The sequence below is a fragment of the Vespula pensylvanica genome, chromosome 14 (genome assembly GCF_014466175.1).
Source record: "Vespula pensylvanica isolate Volc-1 chromosome 14, ASM1446617v1, whole genome shotgun sequence".
In the NCBI taxonomy this organism is placed as follows: Eukaryota; Metazoa; Arthropoda; class Insecta; order Hymenoptera; family Vespidae; genus Vespula; species Vespula pensylvanica.
Genome location: NC_057698.1, coordinates 2,883,402 through 2,893,401, shown reverse-complemented (window position 1 = coordinate 2,893,401; position 10,000 = coordinate 2,883,402). Strand labels below are relative to the sequence as shown.

Genomic DNA, 10,000 nt, shown 5'->3' with positions numbered 1-10,000 from the left:
CACACGCGATTGAAAAAGAAAAGAAAAAATAAAAAGTGGACGAAATAACACACGCGCGTCACGTTTGGTTCGTCGAGTGTTTTTTTTTTTTTAATTCTTGTCTTTATTATATATATGTGTATATATATATATACACACATATACATATATATATATGCATATACGTATACATATGTATATGTATATATCATTAGTATTTATCAACGAATCTCGTAGAAAATTAATGAAAAAAATTAGTTCACCTTTCTTTTTTCTTTTTCTTTTATTTTTCATTCTAGTTTCTTTGTTCTCTTCCTTCGTTAAAATAAATAATTAAGTAATTGAATCAGTGTATTGAGATATTTTTCAAATGAAAAGTTTCGTTTATCAATAATTATTATCTTTTTATATTATTTTACGAACAATCGAATATTTTTCCCCGTATATATACATGTCTATGTATCCCATTTTATATGTACCTTGTTCCGATAAAACTTGATCATTTTCATTCCATACGTTCTCCCTAGATCCGCGTTAACTCGAGTTTCTTTCGAGTTGATTTCATTATTTAATCGGCTAGTGAATAAGTTAGCGTGCGATGGAAATAGTCATTGGAGTGATCGATTCATAGTTTCTTATCGCCCTGTTCGTGTTCTTTCGATATTATTCGTTTATATAAAAAGTCAAGAGAACGCGTAATAAACGAACAAACAAACAAACAAACAAACAAACGAACGAACGAACGAACGAATGAACGAACGAACGAACGAACGAACGAACGAACGAACGAACGAACGAACGAACGAACGAACGAACGAACGAACGAACGAACGAACGAACGAACGAACGAACGAACGAACGAACGAACGAACGAACGAAAGAACGAACGAACGAACGAACGAACGAACGAACGAACGAACGAACAAACGGATGGACGGATGGACGGATGGACGAACGAACGAACAAACAAACGGATAAATAAATCAGTAAATAATTAAAAGAAAAAAAGACAGAAAAAGGGACGACAGAAAATACACGGAATGAAGTAATAGTGAAGAGATAAAAATGAAAATTAAAAAAAAAAAAAGAAAACAGAAAAAAGAAAGATAAAAAAAAAAAATACAAATAGAAAGAAAATAAAAAGAAAAATCGATCGAATTTTTACGTGGCTAACCCTTTTGGCGTTTTCAAGCGATAGGGGAAATGCAGTTATGTAGTTAGTAAAACGAGATTATGAGCGTGGCGGAGCAGCGTTTAAATTTCCATTCGCTTTGACTTCCTTGACTTTTCTCTTGTCTGTTAACGTTCTACGAGGTTGCACGATTTTCAACAAAAGGATATCATAATTTTCTTTAACATAAATATACTTTATGTAATATAAGAAAGCTTGTTTGTCGAACAATTATATTCGTATTCTCGAAGCTACCCTTGTCCTGATCACAATCCCTTTTGACAAACTGCCATCGATCATTTTCATTTTTCATAGAGAGCTGTATTTATCGTTTGATTGTTTTAATGTGTTATCAAGTCGATGTATCGATCATTATGATTATCACATGAGCTCAGAAATATCTTAAGTCACATTATATATGTGTTTATATATATATATATATAATATATAGATTTATATATATATATATTTTTTGTTCTACATGTAATTAATATTCCCATTAATTCGTACATTAAACGAAAATGTCTCTTTGTATCGGGTGATATAGATTTGAAATTAATGAGTTGTACGTGTGTCCTTTACTAACCCTCCCTCTTTCTACCCCCGCCTACGCTGTTATCGGAAACTAGACAAGAAAAAAGAAAACGGAAAAAGAAAAAGAAATTATATGTTCGTCGTATCGTATCTTTTCGTTCTAATTCATTACTTCAAAGTACGATTGAAAATCGAGACACGAATATGTGCGCTCGTACATCTTTCCGTTTAATCTCGTACATTGAGATTACATAAAAAGAAAAGTGCAAAGCGATCGAGAGTACTCTCGGACGGTTCTGTGTTCTTGTTGTTGTTAGAAAGAAAGAAAGAAAGAAAGAAAGAAAGAAAGAAAGAAGGTAAAAGAGAGAGAGAGAGAGAGAGAGGGAGAAAGAGAGACATTTATACGAGTAACGGCCGGAAAGGATCACTTTCTGATTCGTTTACGACGTGTCACGATTATCTTTAACTCATTCTTTCACATTTTCTTCGAAAGAGTTACGTGATCGTGTATATACAGTAAAACAATTTTTATAGACATTAGACTTTTCTATTTCTTTTTAATGTAGATTAGAGAAAGAAGGTTGCGCCGAATTGAGATATAAAAACGTGACGAGAAAATACGATTTTCTATAGGATACCAAGTTCTAATGTGTGTATGTATGTGTGTATTATATATATATATATATATATATATATATATATATATATATTGAATGTGCACATTTTATCTATATGATAGATAAATTTTGTATTAGGGACATTCTAAAGGTGAGAGCTAATAAGAGAAATATGTTGGTCACGTATACATATGTAGGACATCCATGGTTTCAAGTTCGATATATATCGAATATCTGTAATCCATATTTCTTTCTTTCTAAGGCTTTACAGTTTTTTATATATAAGCAGAATATGAATATTTTTATGGATTGATAAAATACTATATAAGTATACACACACACACACACACACACACATATGTATATAGGAATTTATGTAGGAAGTTTGAAATATAATATAAAGGGTGGGTTACAAAATAAAAATGTTAATGTTATAGTATATATACATATATCCTCGTACAATACTCTTTCTCTATCTAGATAAATAGCGGGCTTAGTAGGTCGTCTGGTAATCTTAATATTCTCTTCACTTTGAAAACGATGAAAAGAAAAGACGAAGTAGGAGAAGTGGAAGTGGAAGTAGTAGAAAAAGAAGAAGCTGAAGAAGAAGGAGGAAGTGAAGAAAAAAGAAAGAAAGAAAGCAAGAAAGAAAGAAAGAAAAGAGAAAGAAAACACAGTGTGTAAAATATAGCTATGATTCTCTTATCGTCGGTGGGAGTGAAAAAGAGTAGGGGAAGTTTTTCTCAAAGCTCCCTAACTTTCATGCAAATCATTTTCTTTTCTTGGACACACACACACACACACACACACACACACAAAGATGAAATGAATAAAGGAAAGCAACCAACTCTCTCTTCGTACGATCCATACTGCATCCAAAAAACCGAATCGGTCATGAATATTTTACGATCGTATAATCTTATTCCTTTTTTTCTTTTTTTACATATTCCCAACGACGATTTCGCGTGAAAGCGCAGCTTTTTATCGAATAAAATAAAATTAAAAAGAAAAAGAAATAATAATAACAATAACAACATTAATGATAATGATTATTTCATTATTAAATTTCATTACTTCAAAGTACTTCATTTCAATGATTTCGCTTCGACGCGTTGTCGTTGAATAAGAAATGAAAAGAAAAAGGTAACGAAAAAGATGATATAATTATTAATAAAATAATTCTAATTGTAATAAGAACAACAACAACAACAACAACAACAACAACAACAACAACAATAATAATAATAATGACAACATATAAAAATAAAATATAATATTCTATAATTGTTTCGAGATTAACTCCTAAACGATATCACGTAGAAACAGTTCCTTATTTTCGTTGTGTGTCGACCACCCCAATCTCCTCTACCTTTACCCTATCACCCCTTAACCCCGTAGTTCGTTCTCTCGCGAGGAACGTTACGCAGCACTTTATACCTGCCGGGCGGAACTCGATTTGCCGGAGAGGAAAGTTGCGTTCTGCAAGAAAATCATTAAAGCCTCTCTCTCTCTCTCTCTCTCTCTCTCTCTGTATGTATGTGTATATGTGTGTGTGTGTGTCTCTCTCTTTCTCTTTGCTAGGCGGGAAATAGTATTTGTTTGACATGAAAAGCTAGCCAGTCCTTCGAGAAACAGACCTAGTTAGTAATTGTTTCATAGGGGTTGGAAAGGGAGATCATGAAATTTTCGTCTATTAAAACAAAATTCAACAAAGTCCCTTCGTCGTGTTAAACAATATCGTTAACGTTGATTTTCTTTGATAACTTAAACTTTTTGCTTTATATTTTATTCTTCTTTGTTTCTATTATTTCGAAGATTGATATTAAATTTGGAAGACATCGTTTTCTCGTCCGTAAATGTTAGATAAATGAAAAAGAGAAAGAACATTTCATTTTCAGAAAACAGTTCATTTTCAATAGTTGTGATCAATAGATCTTTTGTTATTATTATTACTATCGTCATTGTTGTTATTGTTATTATTGCTATTGTCATTATCATCATTGTTAAGTTTCTTTTTATCTTCATTAACTTATTACTGATTAAATTAATTTTAACTTAATGCCAGAACGTTTAATGTTAACCGCAAATTCCATTAATTAGTTTCATAATAGGGGAAACCTTATTTTGTGATAGTAATAGTCATTGTAAATAGAAATGACTTTCTGATATATGAAACTCCAAGTTAGTATTATACTTTGGTCCCATTTTCGTTAATAATGATATTATGAAATAAAGAGATGAGAGAGAGAGAGAGAGAATGAGTGAGTGAAAGAGTGAAAGAGTGAAAGGGTGAAATAATCAATGATGCAACAAATACTACGATATCATCGACTAATTTAATAAAAATTGTTTGTTAATAAGAGTATTCAATCGTTATCTCATACGTTTATTAAATTTTCAAGTGTCGTTTGCGATCTCGTGTAATTTTTTTTTTCTTTTAATTTTTTTTTTTTTTTCTTTTAATTTTGTTTAAAGAACGAAGTCTTTATGGTTGTCAAGATTCGCGCATCGTTTTCTTTTCTTCTTTTCTTTTTTTTTTTTTATGAAAACAATAATTGATTATAGCCTTTTGGTTAGTAAAATTTTATTTGCTTAAGAAAAATTTCATTAATAATTAATCTAATTAACGTTTACAGTTAATACGATTAATTTTCATTGATGCTTTAATCAATTCAATTTTATTATATATTTTAATGCAAATAACGTTTGTTATCGTTAATTAGTAGGTTCTTCTTTTTTTTTTTTTGTTTTATTTTTCTCTGTTTTTCTTTTTCATCTTTTTTCTCTTTTACGATCTTAATTCGTAAAATCATATTGTCGACGAACAAATGTATTTATATGCGGTCAGCCATTTTTTTTCTTTCATTTTTTCTATTTTTTTTCTTTCTTTCTTTTTTTTTTTTTTTTTTTTTTTTTTTACTATCGTTTACTTACGTTTGTAAAGAAACTTCATCGAGATGAAGTTTCATCATGAAGAGATTTTTTTAAACGAATTTTTTATACTTGGATTTTTCCTTTCATTCTCTCTCTCTCTCTCTCTCTCTTTCTTTCTTTAAGTTCGATCGAAGTTATTGACCATCGATAAGTTAACAGCTGTTTGTGGTATAACTTTTTAACTATATATATTTACCTCTTATTTGATGCATTATTTATACTTTCTCTCTCTCTTTCTTTCTTTTTTCTTTTCTTTTTTTTTTTTTGTTTAACTAAAACAATCTTGACAGATGTTAAAGAAGTTTAAGTTACATGATGAGTAAATTGATTATCCTTACCACTTTTCTTTATCCCCTTCCTATCTTTTATGTTTTTCTAATGATTTCACCGATAGCAAGAAGCAAATAATGCAAGTTTTTCCATATGTACACGTTAATTACAGTTCAAAACTCTCGGTGTTCCATCGTCGATAAATCGTGTATTTTCTTTCGTGATTCAATTAGCAGTTATCTCATCATTAATTAACTTCATTGATCGTATCGTACAATCGTAAAAAAATATACATGTACGCATATAAATGAAGTCTGTTGTATCGTTCGTTGATTATGTTGCCTTTCTATCGTTTTCAAATAAATTGAAAAAAAAAAGAAGAAGAAGAAGAAACTAATAATAATAATAATAATAATAATAATAATAATAGTAATAATAATTTGATTCATTATTATCATTACTATATTTAATGTTATATTTCATATTAATTATTATTATAATAGTAATAATGATAATAATAATAATAATAATAATTATTATTATTTGATTTATTATAAAAATCCATGTGATAAAAAATGTCCATTGAAATGGACAGTCACATGGCAATATATTTTTAAAAGTGAGTTCAGAGATGAAAAAGTCGACGAGAATAAGTTATAAAAATCACATTCTCTCTCTTGGGTTACGTATATCCATCGATCAGCCCAAAATTTCAAGTTTTCATGGGACATCTCAATATTCCTGACGGCTATGAAACGTTCATTTTTCAATGAAAAAACCTTCTATTTACAATGTCCACGTTAAAATATATATAGGATATATGTACATAGGAACCCATATATCTTTTCGCGACATATATCGTATATTTAAAAAAAAAAAAAAAAAAAAAAAAAAAAAAAAAAAAAAAAAAAAAAAAAAAAAAAAAAAAAAAAAAAAAAAAAAAAAATAAAACGAAAAAATAAAATAAATTTTTATCGCGTGTACTTTCCCCTTCAACATATTTTCACCCTTTTTTTTTTATATTTCTTAAGATGGGTAAAAAGATTCTCAAGTTGTTCAAAATTTCTTAGCTTCTTTGAAAAAGTCAACGTTTTTTTTTTCTTCCGATACTACCCAAACTAATTTCTTTTCCGTATTATAAAACTGCAAGTCCGGAAAAGGAGTAGCGATTGATTTTTCAAAAATCACTTACGCGGCATCGATCCATTTAGAAAATTTTTTTTCCAAACCCCCGTACAAACATTTCTTTTTTTTTCCCCATTTATTCGCATCGTACGTGAAATATAATAATGATAATAATCATAATAATAATAATAATAATAATAATAATAATAATAATAATAATAATAATAATGATAATAATAATAATAATAATAATAATAATAATAATAGTAATAGTAACGATATTTCATTGATTAAAATTTCTCAATAGAAAATAAAAAAATCAATAGATATACCATGTAGATAATAATTTAAGCTTCTTGTCAGATTCATACTTATGAACAACTGTAGCGAGTAAATGGTAAATTATAATATGCAATCCGGTTTTCATGGAACCGTAATGGTTGACTCCATCTCGTTTCTCTCTCTCTCTCTCTCTCTCTCTTGGCCTGTTCACTCTCTGTAAAGTGAACCCTGGCCATCTGTATATACACATGCATATACACATTAAGCATCTATACGTATATAAATCCACCCAATCACCCACCCAACCACCCACTCAACCATACTACATACATATACTAAATATCTATACATATATAAACTCGACTCCATACTCAACTCCATATATATATACATGCACATACACTTTCTCTCTCTCTCTCTCTCTCTCTCTCTATGTCTCTCTATATATTCGTTATGCGATTGCCTATATACACGTGCGATTACGGTGTCCATAGATTCTGAAGTGTATCATCGTAGAGGCTTACAGCCGACGATCGACCGTGTGCCATCAGCCATAAGCACGTCGTAGTCTCGTAAAATTTCACCCTGTAGAAAGCCTAAATCTATTTTATATATATATATATATATATATATATATATATATATATATATAAGACACTCGTGTTTTACTACGGTACAATATATAACATAATTACATAAAAACCGAAGAGAGAAAAATAAAAATCAAAAAAAAAAAAAAGAAAAAAAAGGAACAGAAAAAAGAAGGTCAAAAGAAGAAAACGATTTAAGTAGCCGATAATTTACTTTCTTTTAATGTTACTCGATCAAATAAACGAGTCGAGTGTCGCTCGACGCTTCTTATATACATAGATTATATTAGTAACGTCCAGTGACACTCGACTTTCTTAATTAATCATTTATATCTCCATTAGTAATTTTTACGACGACGTTGCGTTTTTAAAACGTTTAACGTAGGTAGCTATATATCATGATGTCATAAATAACGTCGATGTGAGCTGGCAATGCTTCAATATACGTTGAGGAAAACGGGTATGCGCTTTTCGAGATCTTGGGATACCCAACGTCGATCCATTCGCGTTCAGGATTCTCGTTTATGCTTTCTCTCTATCTCTCTCTTTCTCTTTTTAACTCTCTTTTTCTCTCTTTCCATTTTACTAACTCTCGTGTGCATCGAAGCTTCTCTTCTAGTTGCACTCTTTCTCTTTCTCTCTCTTTCTCTATCTATCTATCTATCTATCTATCTATCTATCTATCTATCTATCTATCTATCTATCTATCTATCTATCTATCTATCTATCTGTCTCTCTTCTCTATGTAATTCGATGCTACGTTAGGCGTTTCTCTACGTATACTACATACATACGTAGGTATGTACATACATATGTATACACGTAGCATACACGTGTAGGTACATATGTACGTACGTATGTACCTATGCACGTACTATGTATATACATACATACATATATATATATATACATGTGGATATATGTATATATGTGTGTGAGAGAGAGATCGGTTTACGCGTATGTCAGTTCCGAAGAATTCACTGATAACACGTAGAAAAGGCGGGAATATTGCTACGGATTCAATTTGGTACAGCATAGTTACATCGAAGAAATATATCGAAGACGAATCTTATCGTTTGTATAAACTTATCGTATATGTGTAATATCTAATAATTTTACGTTCGCATTTGTTGTTATTTTCTTTTCTTTCTTTTTTTTTTTTTTTTTTTTTGAGAGAAAAAAGAAGAAGAATCAAGGAGAAATTTTATCAATTAATACGATATATTCCGTTCATTAAAAATATTTTATTACATACATAAAATATGAAATATTATATTTTCATTTAATTCAACGAATGTAGTGTATGATAAAGGAAAAAAGAGTTGAAAGAGAGAGAGAGAGAGACAGAGAGACAGACCGACTGTAACAATGCTTATCACATTATTTAACAGACTGTATTACAAGATATATAATTATGTCCAAGAGAATATGTGCGAGATAACCGAGCCATGTTTGCACTTTGCTTTAGTCTCGAGTTTACACCTAACTTGCTTCTACCCACAACTCCCGTTAATGAGGCTCTAGATCTCGTGAAATTATGGAAGAAAGAAGTTGCTGAGTGGAAAGCGAGTGGGTATATGTGCGTCTCTCTCTCTCTCTCTCTCTCTCTCTCTCTTTGTGTGACCATGTCCGCACGATATATACGTGTATCTGTGTATGTACGTTCAAAGTATTTTTGCTTCGTAAAAATTTGATGTTCGTTATGGGCAGGGGTTGGTCGGGGGTTGACTGAGAAAGATAATTTTGGCTTACTCGTACAACGTGACGACGACACGTTACAAGGGGTTGATTCTTATTCTCTAGGAATATTAAACAAAAAAAAAAAAAAATAAAGAATGAGGAGAAGAAGAAGAAAAAGGGGAAAAAAGGAAAGTAAAAGAAGATACTATCTTAACTCTTTATATACCCATTTTCTTCTTTGCAATTAGTTCTTTACCAACCCTGTCACCCCCTCAGCTCCTCGTCATCTCTTCTCTACTCCCCTTTGCTAGCTTTTTCCTCTTGTTTTTTTTTCTTTCTTTTTTTTTCTTTTTTCTTTTTTGTATCTTCCTTCTTTTCGTCGTTCATTTAGCTAGCTAACCTACCTTCTTATCTTACTCTTATTCGTTGTTGAAGTTAATTTACCATATTGCCAGCTTACTAATAGAATAGAAGTGAAAGATGTTATCTTCAATTTAGATTCTTTTCTTTTCTTTTTTTTTTTTCTTCTTATATCTAATAGATACCACGTACGGAAGATACTGTCTCATTGTTCCATCCTTATTGAAATCTTGATAACTGAAAGAATCTTGTTAATTAAATTACTTCTTCTTTTTTTTTTTTTTTTTTTTATATATAACTACGGTACGAATGGTTGAAAGGTAATTTTAGATTTGTTAGAATTTCAACGATCTCTTTTCTGTTACTTTCTTTTCTTTTTTTCTTTTTTTTAATACTACTTATACCCAATAAAAAATTCATTGGATACTTTATCGAGCTTTTTTTTTTCTTTTTTCTTT

General features: G+C 30.2%; 1 protein-coding gene across 10 annotated transcripts in view; it reads left to right on the top strand.

Moving 5' to 3' along the window:
• LOC122634271 overlaps window positions 1-10,000 on the top strand; it is a 113,200-nt gene that overhangs the window by 21,421 nt on the left and 81,779 nt on the right. The gene's annotated exons all lie outside the window — the stretch shown is intronic.